Source organism: Mus musculus, chromosome 5 (genome assembly GCF_000001635.26).
Source record: "Mus musculus strain C57BL/6J chromosome 5, GRCm38.p6 C57BL/6J".
NCBI lineage: Eukaryota > Metazoa > Chordata > Mammalia > Rodentia > Muridae > Mus > Mus musculus.
Window position 1 is genome coordinate 121,012,275 of NC_000071.6, and position 16,602 is coordinate 121,028,876.

Genomic DNA, 16,602 nt, shown 5'->3' on the forward strand with positions numbered 1-16,602 from the left:
TTCAGAGCCAGCAACTGCTATGAGTTCTGACAGCCACTGCAGTGGGGAGCCGCCTTTGAAACCAGATTCCTTGAGGCTGCTCCCTAAGGTTCATTCAAGCCAGAGCTCTCTCAAGGAGCATCCCAAGGGGCTGGGTGCAGCAACCAACTGCATTGTCCTGCCCTTGTTCTGGTGAATAGCCAGTTAGGATGCCCATTCACCCCGCAGCAAGAGGGACCATGCTGGCTCCAAGAGAGCTCTCTAGCACACCAGGCTCTTTCCAGACTCAGTATGATTATTACTGTGTGTGTGTGTGTGTGTGTGTGTGTGTGTCCATGTGTGTGTGCATGTGGGGGGGGTGCGTGTGTGTGTGTGTGTGTGCAAGTGTGTGCATGTACATATATGTGTGCCTGTGTGTGCATGTGTGTGTATGCGCGCATGTATGTGTGCATGTATTTGTGTATGTGTGTGCATGTGTTTGTTTATGTGTGTGCAAGTGTGTATGTGTGTGTGCCTGTGTGTGTGTGTGTGCGTGTGTGTGTGTGTGTGTGTGTGTATGTGCATCCATGAGCTAAGCATGTGTTTTCTAGTTTCGGCTTCACTGTGATATTTTAAACTCTGACCAAAATCAGTTTGGGGGGAGGCGGGAGAAGCTGGAGAAACAGTTAGGAGTGCTCGCTGCTTGGACAGAGGACCAGGGTTTGACTCCCAGCCCTCACAGGGAAGCTCAAAACTGTCTGTCAACCCAGCTCTTCAGGATCCACTGCCTCTCTGGTTCCCGGCACTCATGCAATACAGACATACATGCAAGCACTTAAAATTAATTAATAAAAATTAATGCATTTTTAAAAGAAGGCAACTTAGGGGAGAAAAATGGATTTATTTCAGCTTACAGTCAGTCCATCTGTGAGGGAGGTCAGAACAGGAGCTCAAGCAAGGACTTGAAGCAGAGACCCTGGAGAACGGGGTTTGCCAGCTCACTGACAGGCTCAGCTCGGCTCGGCTACTTCCCTTATACAACCCGGACCCACCTGCCCAGAAAATGGCACCACCCACAGTGGGCTGGCCCCCTCCAACATCAATTAACAATCAAGAAAATACCCTACAGATGTGCCCACAGGCCAGCCTGATAAAGACAATTACTCAATCGAAACTCTTTTTTTCAGATGATCCTGGGTTCACACATGTCAGCTTATGTACGGCATGTGTATATTTATGTGTATGTGAATGTGTATGTGAATGTACATGTGCATGTTTAGGCTCCTCCACACCAGAGGTCAAAGGACCTGTGTCCTGCTCTATGATGCTCTACTTCATTCTTTTGGCACTGGTCTCTCACTGAACCTGGAGTTAGGATCGTAGCCAGCAAGCTCCCATGAGCCTCTTGTCTCCTCCCTTCACGTGCGATGGTTATTGCGTACTGGACATCTGAAGTCACATCCTCGTGCTTGTGCAGTTAAGTACTTTTTAACCCACTGAGCAAACTCCCCAGCCCCGCCAAGATCCTCAAGAAGCTGGAAAGGCAGGAAAGACATCCCCTTCCAGGGGGAGTGAGGCTCAATGAGTATCTTCCCTGAATGACCCCTGACCTGGAACTGCAAGCTTCCATATCTAGGGCATTTTAAACCACCAACCCTGTGGTCATTTTTCACAGGAGCCACCACATCCAATACGGTGAGAATGCTGGAGACCTGAACTGGCCTTGGGGATTAAGACTGGGTGCCCTCAGAGTCAAAGGACACAATGACCCGATCATATCAAACTGCTCTGTTTCATATGAAACAGCCTGGGTGTGTGTGATAGAGGCCCTACACCAGAAAGGCCTCCCTCCCACGGGGCTGGGTTCACTGCCATCTCCACCTCCCCATCCAGAGAGATGCTTTCAGCAGGCCAAGGAGAGAATGTAGCATCATGGAGGATCAGACAAGAAAAAGAAGCAGAGAGACTTAAGGACAGGAGGAGGAGAAGGCTTGCATTGAGGGACAGACAGGGACCCCTGGGGCCAGCTTGCAAGGCCAGACTGATTCTCCTCACAGGAAAAGGGGCTCATCGTCCTAGGAGCTCACTGCTTCCTCCTCCCTCCAGGAAACAGGCAGGTGATTACAGAGGCGCCACACAGCAGGGCTCACAGAGACAGATGAGCCGGTATTACTTATTAATCAGCCAGTTTGGTGTTATCAGGCAAGACGCCGTGCACTGCTGGGGACTTGGACTTGACAGTTGGATTCTTGGCTCGTCTTCCTGCTGGTGATGTGACCTTGGCCTCATGGCTGACATACTTTCTAAACCTCAGTTTCTCACCCAAGAGCTGAGAGTGAACCAGCTCCCCTGCTTGCCTCCGTTATGGTGGAGATGTGCCACTGGGCTAGTCACTGTGAATGAGGGCCTTGTCAACCAAATAGCAAATATCAGCTGTCACTAAGGACCTACTGTGTGCTCCTTGGCTGGCAGCAAATCAAGGACCTACTGTGTGCTCCTCTGCCAGCAGCAAATCAGTGTCAGGTAAGAAAAGATGGGCATCCATAGTGAGAATCATCAAATGGTCAGAGGGCCAAGTTTCAGGACAAAGTTGCCAAGTTTCAAATCCTGCGTAAGAGCTGTGTAGCTTTGGTAAAGTCCCTAAACCTCTCTGTGCTGCACTCCTGGTTTGTAGACTGAATAACAGCTCCTGTGGTATGGTCACCCACCAGGTCGGTATCCTTTTTATCTGCAGAACCTACCACAGCTGTGTGCCTCAGAAAAAAAACACAAGGTGTCTTCCTGTGGCCCCCACTTATCGAATGAACCTTTCCCCCTTAAGTCTCTGAAGTCAGAAGGATGAAGGAAGCCAACTGCCATCCTCTCATACCTCTTTCTGGCTTGTGAGTAACCAGTAGCAGCTCATGAAGACAGTACCTCCTCCAGACCCTCCGCAGAGCCCATGGTCGCTGCATGCCCCTCCCTGAGCCTTCCACTAACTCAGCCGGGCCCAGAGCCCCAGACAAACCGGCTGTCTGCTCCATGCTGAAGGGGAGAACAATTCTTAGAATTCTGCTGCTGAGATCGTCTGTGTTTCCTGGAAACTCGTGAAGGAGCCATCTGGGGGCTCAAACACACTCCCAGTTAGCAGGATTGAGCTCTGTCATGGGGTGCAGGGAGGCCACTGGTGGGAGCCCAAGTCTTGGAGGTGCTGCTACCTTAGGACAAGGCTGGGAGGCTCTGGGCTGAGAAGGCAGGCAGAGAGGCAGGGGAGGGGCTGGGTCCTTCTGTGGAGTGAGGCTGGGGGTGGGTTGGGCTGAATAAATAAGAAGAGAGCAGTCACTGCCAGAGGGCCAGCAACTCGAGGGATGAGCTCAGCTGTCCCCACGCCCACCGAGGCATGGAGGATGGATGGGCTGACATTTGCTGGAAAATTCCAATTTCTCCCCCAGCATTTGAAGAAGAAAGAAGAAGAAGGGATTTGTTTGTTTTATTATATGAGTATGGGTGTTCTGCCTGCACCAATGTCTGTACATCCTATGCATGCCTGGTGCCTGCAGACGTCAGAGGAGGGTGTTGAAACCCCTGAAGCTGGAGTTATGGGGCAGGTCTGAGCTCCTGTGTGGGTGAAGGGAGGCAAACCCAGGTCCTCTGAAAGAACAGTCAGGGCTCTGAACTGCTCAGCCATCTCTGCAGCCCTTCTTTCTCAGCTTTATTGTATCTACAGTTTTTTTTTTATTACAGTTATTTAGTGTGTGTGTGTGGTGTGTGTGTGTGTGTGTGTGTGTGTGTGTGTGTGTACGTGTGTGTGTGTGTGTGTGTGTGTACGTGTGTGTGTGTGTACCTGTGCATGCCCATGTAGAGGCCATAGATCAACTTTATATCATTCTTTGCCACCCTTCCCCGAATACTTTGAGACAGTATCTCTCACTTCACTGGGAGCCTTTTCAGCAAGGCTAGCTGGCCAGCGAGTGCCCAGCCTGTGGCACTGGGGTGAGGACACATACTACTGCCATCCCAGCTTTTACACAGGTCCCAGGATCCAAGCTCAGATCCTCGTGCTTGTAAGAAAGCGCTCTATCCACCGAGCCACCTCCCCAGGCTGTTTAAAAAAAAAAAATGTTATCTTAGCGCAGAAACAACAGATAGAGAGATGATGGGGCCTTCGCTTTTTTGAGTGGCAGGCCTCAAAAGAGATTCAAGAGTCCCTAGGTCACAGTGCAGTGTGAGAGAGCCCACAGGGAGCTGTGGGAGGTTTATTTCTGTCGGGTTAGGTAGGAAGATATTGAATAAGGTTATGTCCTCAGAGACTGGGGAATCGGGGCAGGGAGTAGGGAGCCACGTGACCAGCCTGCCCCGCCCCTCGCTGCCATGAGCGGGTTTCCCCCTCCCTACCCCAGCATCTATGGCACATCTGGAGAGCATCTCCCCGCCCAGGAGCTCTCTCCACACCACGATTATGTAATCTCAGCGCAACACGAGAGATAAGCAGCAAGCTTGAGAAGGGCAGAGATGAGCCGAACCTGTACCAAGATCCCCACTTACCCCTGGCAGAGCGCAGCAAAGAGGAAGAGATGGCCAGGCAGGCAGATGCGCTGACCTAAGGGTGGCAAGGCGTATTGATAGCAGTGGATGGCTGTGGTCAGAACCTGGACAGCTGCACACACCTGCGTGCGACCCTTAGAGCTGGCCCAGGGATCTAACCTAAGGAAATAACCAGATGTCCATCACAACATGACTCGTAACAACCGCAAACTGGAAATAGCCCGAATGTCCAACAGTAGGTCATCTTATTCATCCACGGGGAGATCATGAGCCCCTGACCATCCTAACCTTTCTGTAACTCCGAAGACTGTTTAATCTCCATGTTTCAGGGTCTCCGAATAGAGTTCTGTTTTGACTCTGCCTAATGAACTCCCTGCTCCCCCCCCCCCATGTAGGTCAGGTCACTGAGCCCCAGGGATCCCCCTATCTCTACCTACCCAGCAATGGGCTTGTAAGTCCATGTGCCCACCCCTGGCTTTTATGGAGGTACCAGGAATCAAACCCAGGCCCCATGCTTGTGCAGCAGACCCCTTACCCACTGAGCCACACCCACCCTACCCTATCCCATGACAGTTAGTTTTGACATGATTGGGTTGAGGGACACCATGCCATGCACGTGTTCTGGCTTCAGGTGGTGGCCTCTTGGAGTCACTGCCCCACTCTGTCCTGTCTCCAGTGTCCCATGCCACCCTCCCCTCTGTTCATGCCTGGGAATAACTCCCTTCTTCATGTAAGGGCACTCATCAGTCTGAGGTAAGTGTCCACCCCAATCCAGGATGACCCCATCTATGCCCACAGAGATACATCCACAGAGACCCTGTGTCCAAATAGAAGTCGCACTCAGAGGTTCCAGATGGCCTTAGGGTTGGAGGAATACTATTGGTTCCTTCACAACGAGAGTAGACAGCCACCACTGGGGTGTAAAAGCTGTACAAGAAAATTGCAACCTCTCTTGCCTCTGTTTCCCCGTCCCACAAATGCTGAGCCAACAGCTAACATACATACACCGCTCTGGATCCAAGAGGCACTTTACAGATTATTATCCATGGCTGCCACCTCCCAGATGCCCAGCACAGGGAGCCCTGTGGGGCAGGGGCTCCAGCTGCACAGCCCTCAAACCCATCAGTGCGAATGAGGCCATGCCTCTGTGGGCAGCTTCTGGCTGATGCCTGCCTGCCTGCCTGCCTGCAGGAGGGACAAAGCAGGGAAGATTGTTCTGACAGGGATGGGGCTGGAGGGCTTCTCACGCATTCCTGAAACATCTTTAGCCCAAAGGGACTCCAAGATACCCCCCACCCAGCCTTCCTTCCCTCTCCACTCTCCCGAGGTTCTGAAGCCCTCCCTGCAGGCCCCCACAGACCCTCCTCTAACGGGATGCTGGCACCTTGACTGTTGACTGCGGCACCTTCTAGGAGGACCCAGACCAGCACCTTGCTCCTGAGGCCACCCGTGTTTGCTAAGTGCCCACCCAGTTCCCAGTGGCCCTAAGCACTACCCACTCATGTACTTTACCCCACGGATACCATTAGTATGGAAAGGGAGTCAATAGAGCTTCGGCAAGCTGATGGGATTCTGATCTAAAAATCTCTGTTGATTTCTCAGAAAAAGAGGTTATGTCATAGGTTAGGGGCGGAGATCGGTTGTAGAGCATTTGCCCAGCCAGCTTGTGGCTCTGACTTCCATCCTCAGTATTAGGGATAGGGATGGAGGGGAGCCAGGCATCATGGCATATGCCTGTGATCCCAACAGTAGAGAGGCTGGGACAGGACAAAAGTTCAAGGCATTTCTGGGGCACATTACATAATGGGTCCAAAGCTATCCTGGGCTACATAGAACATAGAATGTAGCATGATCCTGTCTTGAAAACAAAGGGGGGAGGGGAAAGGGAAGCGAAATAGAGGAGACCCTTCTTTTTGGGCAATATATGATGTATGAAGAACTACATAGCACAGGCTGGCCTTGAACTCACAGACATCTGGCTACCTCTGCATTCTGAGCTCTGGACTTAACAGAGGGTACTGCTATGTGAATCAGGAACCATCTTTTAATTGTAGCCACTAAGTGGCTAGAAAGTAAGCCTCAGATGGCTGAAGACTTTGTATACTGTGGCCCGAGACTGATGTCTCTGCAAGGGAGCAATGGAGAGAGAATGCTAGGGTTTGAGGACCTGGATCCAGCTATGCCTGAAGCTCCTCTTCTTCTTCTTCTTCTTCTTCTTCTTCTTCTTCTTCTTCTTCTTCTTCTTCTTCTTCTTCTTCTTCTTCTTCTTCTTCTTTTCTTCTTCTTCTTCTTCTTCTTCTTCTCTTCTTCTTCTCCTCCTCCTCCTCCTCCTCCTCCTCCTCCTCCCCCTCTTCTTCTTCTCCTCCCCCTCCCCCTCTTCTTCTTCTTCTTCTTCCTTTTCTTCTTCTCTTCTTCTTCCTCTTCCTCTTCTTCCTCTTCTCTTCTTCTTCCTCTTCCTCTTCTTCCTCTTCTCCTCCTTCTTCCTCTCCTTCTCCTCTTTCTTCCTCCCTCCTCTTCTCCCTCTCCCTTCCTCCTCCTCTTCCTCCTCCTCTTCTTCTCCCTCCTCCCTTGATTTATCCTCTTTAAGTCAGCCATTCCAAACTTTTTTTTTAACTCAAAGTCCCTGGTACCATGTCTTCTCAATGACAGCCAAAAGTTGAGACTGTGACTTTGGGAAACTACAGACGCAAACCATCATCAAGGGTAGGCAAGATGGATCTGTTTGATTCTGCATGGAATCTGCTTACGGGCGTCAGCATGACAGAGAGGAGGAGAGAAGGAAGACAAGCGGCTTCCATGGGAGCCTGTTAGCTTTTTAAAGCCAGCCTCTCCCAAATTAGGACTTCCAAATATAATCTCCCCCTCTCGACTGCTCCCAGTACCTAGACAGCGGCTTCTAAAAATAAGAGGGACGAGAATCTGTCTGTTTTCTGATGACTCAGTACCACATTTGCTCCTTGGCATTTCTGGAGAGAGGGGGTTTCCTCCTTCTTAAAATGCTGAGAGCTGTGGGGTGTCTATTGATATGTTCGTTCGTTCAGCTCTTCTCCCCGAGTGTGGGTTCTCTGGAGGAACACTGGTGCCTCCCATATGGAAGGGAAGCTGACGTCACATCTATAAAATCAGTTACATTTTAGGTTTATCCTGCGTGGTGGAAGGGGATCCTGATGACGTGGCCAGGGGACCAACAAAGTACAGCACAGCCAAGCGTGGACGAGCCTCCTACCCCCTAGTCCCCACCCCAGCTTCAGTGTAAGAAGAGTCCATGAAGAGGTTCTCCAGGAAGGTTTCCTAAGCAGGGCAGGGGACACTTTGCCAATTTGTAGCCTGTTTCAGACTCAAGCTCTCTCCTTTGGAAATAAAAATAAAGAACTAATTCATGGTCCAGTGAACAGGAGGAAAGCAAGTGTCCCAGGGATCCCCTCTCCCCTCTCTAGGGGAGGTGGGTCTATTGTATGCCAGGGCCTTCGTGTTCCTGTTTCAGACACATCTCCATCCCTGGCACAGCTTTGGTAGCCAAAGAAAAAGGCGCCTAAATATTCTTTAAATAGATCGCCCTCCTAGCTGTCTGGATAGCAAATGGCTAAAGACATTAATGCACAGCAACAGAAAGAAAGCCTCACCATCTGCTTTATTCCTCTGTGGAAAGAGAGTGGGACAGACAGACAGTAGTGAAGCCAAAGAAGCCAATGTGGGGACCGGAACCCTCAACCCCAGATCCAGGGACAGGACAGCATAGACCAGTGGCCACGGCAACAGTGACACAACCCTGACAGAGGTTGCATCTTCTGAAAGGCCCTTTCGGACCTGGCTCCAAGCCACTGTTACATGTGTACATGGTCAGTTTATGGAAAGGGCTTCTAATGGCCTCCCAGAACTACAGGAACATGATATGTCGGCCACAGACATAAACGGTCTAAGGCTACCTCTCCCTGCACATGCTCCCTGCCATGTGACTTTGCAGATCAGCCCATGACGGTGGAGTGAGTTTCTCCAATCCTTGACTCTGGTTCAGCCCATACCTTACTCTGGCCAGTAAATACTCATGGACTGTTCCCAGCCCTCTAGCATCTAACACCTGCCCTCTCTGTCTTCAATCCTGGCCTCTACTTACCATGGTCCTGGCTGGTCTGCTAGAAGACAAGCCAAAACCACCTCAGACCAGCCAGTGCCCAGGGTCACAGCAGACCCAGCAAGATTAGCCAAACCCTATACCAGTGGTTCTCAACCTTCCTTTAATACAGCTAATAAATAATATATAATTAATAGTAATAAAGCCGTCACCCTTCAATTTAATTCCTCACGTTGTGATGACCCCCAACCATAAAATTATTTTGTTGCTACTTCATCACTGTTATTTTGCTGCTGTTATGTATTGTAATGTAAACATCTGATGTGCAAGATAACTGATATGGGACCCCTGTGAAACGACTGTCCCACCCCCGCAAAGGGGTCACAATGCACAGGTTGTGAACTACTGCCCTACACAGATCAGCTAGGGTATCTATAGACTACGGAGAAATATTCCATATGCATCTCTGTAGAGACACTGGGGGTTTGTGGTTATTTCCTACACAGCACTGTTGTAGCAGTTGGTATCTGATACCATGGGAAAATGACTTGCTAATCGTAGGTATTCAATAAGAGCTAATTAAACTATGACTGTCTGACACCACGGTGTGTTTTGATCAATAAGCTATACCAGGATATACCTTCATACTTTAGGCCACTTTCTGTCTATTTTTAAAACCCTCTGGGGACTGGCAGGATGGCTCAGCAGACAAAAGCCTGGTAGTCTGAATCTGATCATGGGGGTCCCACACAGTAGAAGAGAGAACCGACTCCCACAGGTTGTCCTCTGACCTCTAACTGGCATTATAGCATGCATGTGCACACACAATAAAGACAATAAATGTAATATACTTTTTAAAGACCACCTGCTACCTGATTCAATAAACACCCTTCCCTTTCTTTTCTCTCCTGCCCTTTGTTCTTAGTCTGTTAAATTATCTCAGTTCCTGCTATATTTTTTAAAGATTTATTTATTTATTATATGTAAGTACACTGTAGCTGTCTTCAGACACTCCAGAAGAGGGAGTCAGATCTCGTTACGGATGGTTGTGAGCCACCATGTGGTTGCTGGGATTTGAACTCCGGACCTTTGGAAGAGCAGTCGGGTGCTCTTACCCACTGAGCCATCTCACCAGCCCAGTTCCTGCTATATTATAAAGTCCCTCAGGAAAGGGGGAAGTGTTAAGTAGTGAGAAAAGATGTTTGACAAATATAATCCATTCCTGAAAACAAACCTCTGTTTTTATGTTATGCATGTCTAGATACTAATGGATAGTTAGTGTGACAAGTGTCCATTCTACACAGTTAAAAAGTATTTAAACTATAAACTGAGAAAATGACGTGGCTAAATTCCACATCCCGTCATCAATCCCTATCTTTTACCTGATGAGTTTAGGCCGTTAATATTTATTGTCACTGAGATGCCATTTGAGATTCATTCTGCCATCCTATTTTGGGTTTTCTCCACTTGGCTTTTTCCATGGTTCCCTCTTCAGCCTTTTCCTGCCTTTTACATCTTTCACCGTGAACTTGGAAATTGCACTTTAAATTTTTCTTTTGCAGTCATTTCCCACCTTTCTAGCTCATGTGTCATAATCTGAAGTGAATAAATTCCCCACCCCCATCTGAGGCGATATAAATGCCTCTTCTATCCCTGCTTCTCTGGACCCCACAAAGCTGTTAGTCCTGCGTCCTCGGGGACCAGCACAGTGCCTGATACTCATCGGATTTAAAACTATTAACTTATTATTATACTTTAAACCCATTCTCCTTTTGGGAGAAAGGGCTGTCTGCATAGCCCAGGTTGGCCTAGAGCTCCCAATCTTCTTGCCTTAACCTCCCAAGTACTGGTATTAGAGGTGTGCACCACCACTCTTTGTTCTTAATGAACAATGTATTTTTTTTCCAATTGTTTTCAGCCTCACCAAACCAAACCTTGCAAGCTAAGCAATCAAAATGCTACAGCAAGGGCCAGAGGCTGAGAAGCTCAGTCTCTTTGCAGCACCATAGACCAGAGAGAAATTCCCAGGGCTTCCTCTGGTTCTCTGAACTCACTACTCAGGGCTCACAGGTCACTGTTGCAGCTGGGTATAGGTTTAATGGCCTCAGTTCAGTAAATGTTACAGCTCACACCCCAGCTGGCCTAATCTTCTGCATGCCAGTGACAATCTGAGAATTTCCCAATCTGAGAAAAAAACAATGTGCTCATCCCAAACACTTTCCTATCATCAAAAGCTAGGGAGATTGCCCAATGGTTATCACAACCGTCATTCAGATGCCCAGAGCCCACATAAATGCCAGATGTGTGTGGCAGCCTACCTGTAATCCCAGCCTTAGAGGATGAACACAGAGAATGACCCCTCAGAGCAAGTTGGCCAGTGAGACCCAGCCGTATTAGCAAACTCTGGGTTTGACCAAGCTTGCCTCAATGAATAAGGTAGAAAATGATTAAGGATGGTTCCTGACATCGACTTCAGACCTCTGCAATGTGTGGGCACACACGTGTACAACACACACGTGTACAATGCACACATGTACAACACACATATGTACAATGCACACGTGTACAACACACACATGTACAACGCACACGTGTACAACACACATGTACAGCACACACATGAAAATGGTGGGGGTGGAGAGCTCATAGAAGTATTCAGCCTTTGATCTGTGACGTCATCCATCTCGCCATCCTTCTCTCTCACAGTGCGGCTTGTTCCTCTGTCACAGCATGCCTGTGTCATCCTCACTTACCTGATTTTTTCCCTTCCCAGCAGCCTCTGCCTGCCCCACCCACTTTCCCAGTGTGTGTGTGTGTGTGTGTGTGTGTGTGTGTGTGTGTGTGTGTGTGGTGTGTAGGGTTGAGGGGGGTATGAGAATGTGTGACTCTATTCTCACCAGGACTTGAAGGAAGTGATTGACCAGTGACTACATCTTAAAAGTCATCTTGTTACAAGTCCAAAACAAGTTCAATCCTGTCTTCTGTAAAACTTGGGTTTGACTGTGTCTTGACACATTTTCTAGAACTTGACCTGTTCTGTGCCCCTATACCCTGATTGCTACCTTAATAAGATGTCCTGCCAAATAATTTTGAAATGTTTAGGCAAGTTCCTATGCAAGCAAAACCCCTCTGGAAAAGCCCCCAGCCTTGAAAAACTCCTAACCTTGCAATCTGGCCCTAGCTTCTGCTGTGCTCGGTGCTATTTTCTCAAGCCCCGATGTAGGGAGAGAACCCTGTCTGACAGAATATAAAGCTTGCTTAATTTGACCAAAGAATTTGGCTGATAGTCTTTACTCTCATCCAGTGCGATTAACAGGAAGAGACTTTGAAACAGCAAATGCAAGCATCATTTTAGAAAACGCACCCCTACTTTCTCTAAAGAGCTTTAATCTTTCTCCTCAAAGCATTAAAACGTTGAAAAGTAGGGTGAAAAAAAAAAAAAAACACGTTTCCTTTCCCTTCCATCCCATCAGCCTGTAAATGAGGGTGGCTCTTTTTTAAGGGGGAAGAAAAGATAGAAGGGCTGAAGGTGAGAAAAATACATAAACTCAATCTGGACCAGAAATCTCAAGTTCAATGCTGGGATAAGACCTCACACTGGGCAAGGAAAAGAGAGCAGTTTTTGCAACAGGGAGCTGAGCCCCCACTATATCTACATTTTACTACTTCTTCTGTCTTGAAACACTGTCCCCAATGGTACGTCTTAGGAGTTTTCTCCTCCTGTTTCAGATTCCACACAAGCCTAGGAGAAAAAGGTCTCATGAGCAGGGACCAAGCCCCCCAGCACACGAGCCTGTGGGAGATTCACCCTGATTGGACCCACTAGGTGCTCACACATAGTGGGTGCTGCTGTTGAAGAGAAGAAAGCTGATGTCTGGAGAGGTGGGACAGCTTGGGGGTGGAAGAGGTAAGACTTAAGCCCGTGCTGCTTTCTTGTCAAGGTATTGGTTACAGCGACAGAAAAGACATTAGATCTGTGGGTAAGTAGTCAAGATGGATGAAGGCTCAAAGGACTTGGACGCTCTATTTTCTTCATTCCTTATAGATGTAAGGTTTTTCTATCATTAAAAATCAGAGTGAGTTCCAGGACAGCCAGGGCTATACAGAGAAACCCTGTCTCAAAAAAAAAAAAAAAAAATCATATAAGCAGCCAGGCGTGGTGGCTCATGCCTTTAATCCCAGTACTTGGGAGGCAAAGGCAGGCAGATTTCTGAGTTCAAGTCCAGCCTGGTCTACAGAGTGAGTTCCAGGACAGCCAGGGCTATACAGAGAAACCCTGTCTCAAAAAAAAAAAAAAAAACAAAAACAAAAACAAAAAAAAAAAAACAACAAAAAAAAAAACAAAAAAAATCATATAAGCATAATAAAATAAATAATAATTAAAGCCACCAATTATATTTACCAGATTTCTTTCCTGCTCCTTCCATGTCCCCTCCCTCCTTCCTTTTTTCTCCTCCTTTTAAAAAATTTTACTTCTGGCAGGTTCTTGTTTTGTAGCACAGGCTGGCCTCAGTGCATATAACCCTCCTGCCTTACCTGTCCAAGTGCTGAGATTATACATGTAAGCCCCCCATGGCTAATTTCAGCCAGTTGGCTTTCAAAGACAGGAACAAGGAGGTATGGAGGCATTGAGGATCCTCAGCAAGAAAACCAAGAGATGGCTTATGGGCGGTGGGACAGGGAAGGACGCTGGACTGTCTGCCCCCTCCCAGGACACACAGCCACTGAGCCTCAGAGCTCTCTCGGTAGACCCCACATTCTATAATAAAATCTGCTTTCCACTGGAGAAGCTGCCAACTCCTACCCCACCTTGTTTTGTTCAACAAGCAGACAGGAAGGATTCCGTGTGAAATAAACAGTTGCAATGCTCTCCCAAACTATAAGAAGCCAATTTGCCTAAAGCAGCGTGCTTCTGGCTAGCCCCACAATGCCTTCCAGGAGCTTCCCAAAGCAACTGGGTGAGCATCAATGGGAGGAGAGGTCCTTGGTCCTATGAAGGCTCCATAGATGCCCCAGGGTAGGGGAATTGAAGGCGGAGAGGAGGGAGTGGGTGGGTGGATGGAGGAACACCCTCATAGAAGCAGGGGGAGGGGAGAATGGGATAGAGGGGTTTCTGGGAAGGGTAGGGAAACCGGGAAGTGGGATAACATTTGAAATGTAAGTAAAGAAAATATATAGCCAATTATATTGTTTCTGTCCACTGGTTGTGTCTTTGAGTGGCAATGCCATAAAGCTGGGGCCACTTGGGACCCCGGGTGATCCAGGACCTGACTTATGTTAAGATGGGCAAAATGGCCAGCTATTTCAGCTCCCAATGTGTGTCTGAGAAGAGACTGGCAGAGCAAGGGTGCTTACCGGGAACAAGGGAAAATTGAACACAGCATAAATCTTCAACAGCGGGGAGATGGTTAAGGAGTCATAGTGTGGCTGTGACTCAGAGAACCAGAGGATCTTCAGAAATATAGGAAATGCATGTGTATAGCTGCATAGTTGTTGGATCTGGAGTTGTCGAGGCAGCCACATTGTATCATTGCCTGCATTAGCTACTTTTCCTTTGTTGAGATAATCACCAGCCAGAAGCAATGTAGAGGAGGAAGTTCTATCATGGTGGAGATGGAACAATGGCTAGGGTAACCAGAGCCTTAGTGGTGGAAGCTGGTCACATGCTGCCTCACGTTTTGGACCACAGAGCTCAGCGCACTAGCAGTGGACACTGCCACCAAGACACATCCCCCGTGGACCTCTGCCAACCCTGCCTCCTGCCCTAGAGACTCCACAATCTCTCCCCGCAACAGCACCACCCGCCCACTGAGGAGGCAAATATTTAAATTCAAAGGCACGTTGGAGACATTTCAATTCAAACATGAACACTGCACCTTTATAGGAAACACAGTCAACAATGGGCCACATGGCCCCAACCAGACACATCACACACACACACACACACACACACACAGAGAGAGAGAGAGAGAGAGAGAGAGAGAGAGAGCTCCCAGGGACTAAGCCACCAACCAAGGAGTACACATGGCTCCAGCTGCAAATGCAGCATTGATGCATTGTCAGGCATCAATGGGAGGAGAGGTCCTTGGTCCTATGAAGGCTCGATAGATGCCCAGCGTAGGGGAATTGAAGGTGGGGAGGTGGGAGTGGGTGGGTGGGTGGGTGGAGGAACACCCTCATAGAAGCAGGGGGGGTGGTATAGGGGGGTTCTGGGAAGGGTGGGGAAACCAGGAAGGGGGATAACATTTGAAATGTAAATAAAGAAAATATCCAATAAAAGATAAAAGTGGAGAGAGAGAGAGAGAGAGAGAGAGAGAGAGAATATGGCAAATAAACAAGAGCCCTATGCCCAATGATGCAGCGATCTCATTGCCTGGCAACCCTGCAACCATTTTAATGTAAGCATGTCACACAAGAACACCTGCAGGCACATTTCTCAGAATGTACCCCTGACATTAAGTGACAGAGACGGTAATAATGCACGCTTGCATAACAATGTCACCTGAAACTATAAAGTCTACCAAAGCTACACCAGACGCTTGGAGGAGTCTGGCCAAACGGGAAGGTGCCTCGGTGGGTACAAGGCTTGCCATATAAGCCTGAGGACACAAGTTCAGGTCCCCAGCACCCACATAAAATAGGGCATAGAAGTTTCCCCATGACCCCAGGGCTTAGGAGGTGGAGGCAGGGCATTTCTGGAGCAGGCTGGCTGGTTAGACCAGCAGAATGGGCAAACTCTGGGTTCAGTGAGAGACCCTGCTTTAGCATATGGATGAAGAGTGACTGAGACAAGACATTTGATATCTCTGGCCTCCACACATTTACATACATGTGAGCATACACAGCACCACACAAATACACAGAAAGGCCCCTGCCCGCAGACATCAGAACAGTCTCTAGAGTCCAAGTTCTACCACCTCGCCCCCTCTCAGACACTTCTTTCTGCTGCTATTTTCCCCCCATCTTAATTTTGAAGTCAACACCAAGCTCCTTCTCCTTCTTGAGGGGGAAGGGGACAGGTCTCTCTGTCCCCAGACACGGGTAGGGAAGGAGTAGGCTCGTGCATTAAACGTACCGTGTTAGATCTCAATGAGGTTGGCAAAGACAATTAATTTCAAAGCTTCCCGCTGACAGCAACACACAAATTAGCTTCCACATCTGCTTTGGAAAACTAATTTCACCGCAGCACAGAATTCAGTAGGGGTTCTGCTTGTCCTTTAAAGAAAGGAAAGTTTGCTTCAAAGCGGAGATGGTAGTGTTTTCTACTGCAACTTCCTAATTAGACTACAAGGATACCGCTCACCTCACCCCTGCAGGGGATGAGCCAGGAGGGAGGGAGAAACTGCAGAGGGGTGGCAGGTTAAAGCCAGCCAGAGATGCCCATGAAAACAGCAAGATTGTTGTGGTCTCACAAAAGCAGTTGCTAAAACAGGCTAGACCCTGGGCTGGGGAGATGGCTCAGTCAGTAAAGAGCCTGCCACACATACGGACCTAAATTTAGACCAGTGAAGAGTCGACATTGGACTTTGTCAGCACAAGTTTATAAGACCTGTGCTGGGGTAGAAATGGGGGTGGAGTGGTCCCTGGAGTTCACTGGCCAGACTCCCCAAATGATGAGCTACAGGTTCGCTGAGAGACTTCGTCTCAAAACTACAAGGCAGAAAGCAATCAAGGAAGACCAGATGTTGACCTCTGGCCTCCACATACACGTAACCCCTAACCCCTATATATGCATACATATGCGCATACATGCACACATTCACAGGTGCACATACACACATGTACACATTCTCACATGCACACGTGCACATAGACACACACAATTAAGTACTGAGTGTGGCAAGGAACAGTCACCTGGGTGGGTGGGTAGTGAATACCAGGTCAGACACTTCCATTTGAAGAAAGTGGAAGAGGCAGCCTTTGAGCCAACTCCTGAAGGGAGAAAAACTTGGTCCCGCCTGTGGGGTCTTTGTTTGCCAGATCCCACCCTTGTCGGACAAAAGCAAAAACAGCTTACAGCCTTCCTGATGTCTTAGGACCGCAATTCA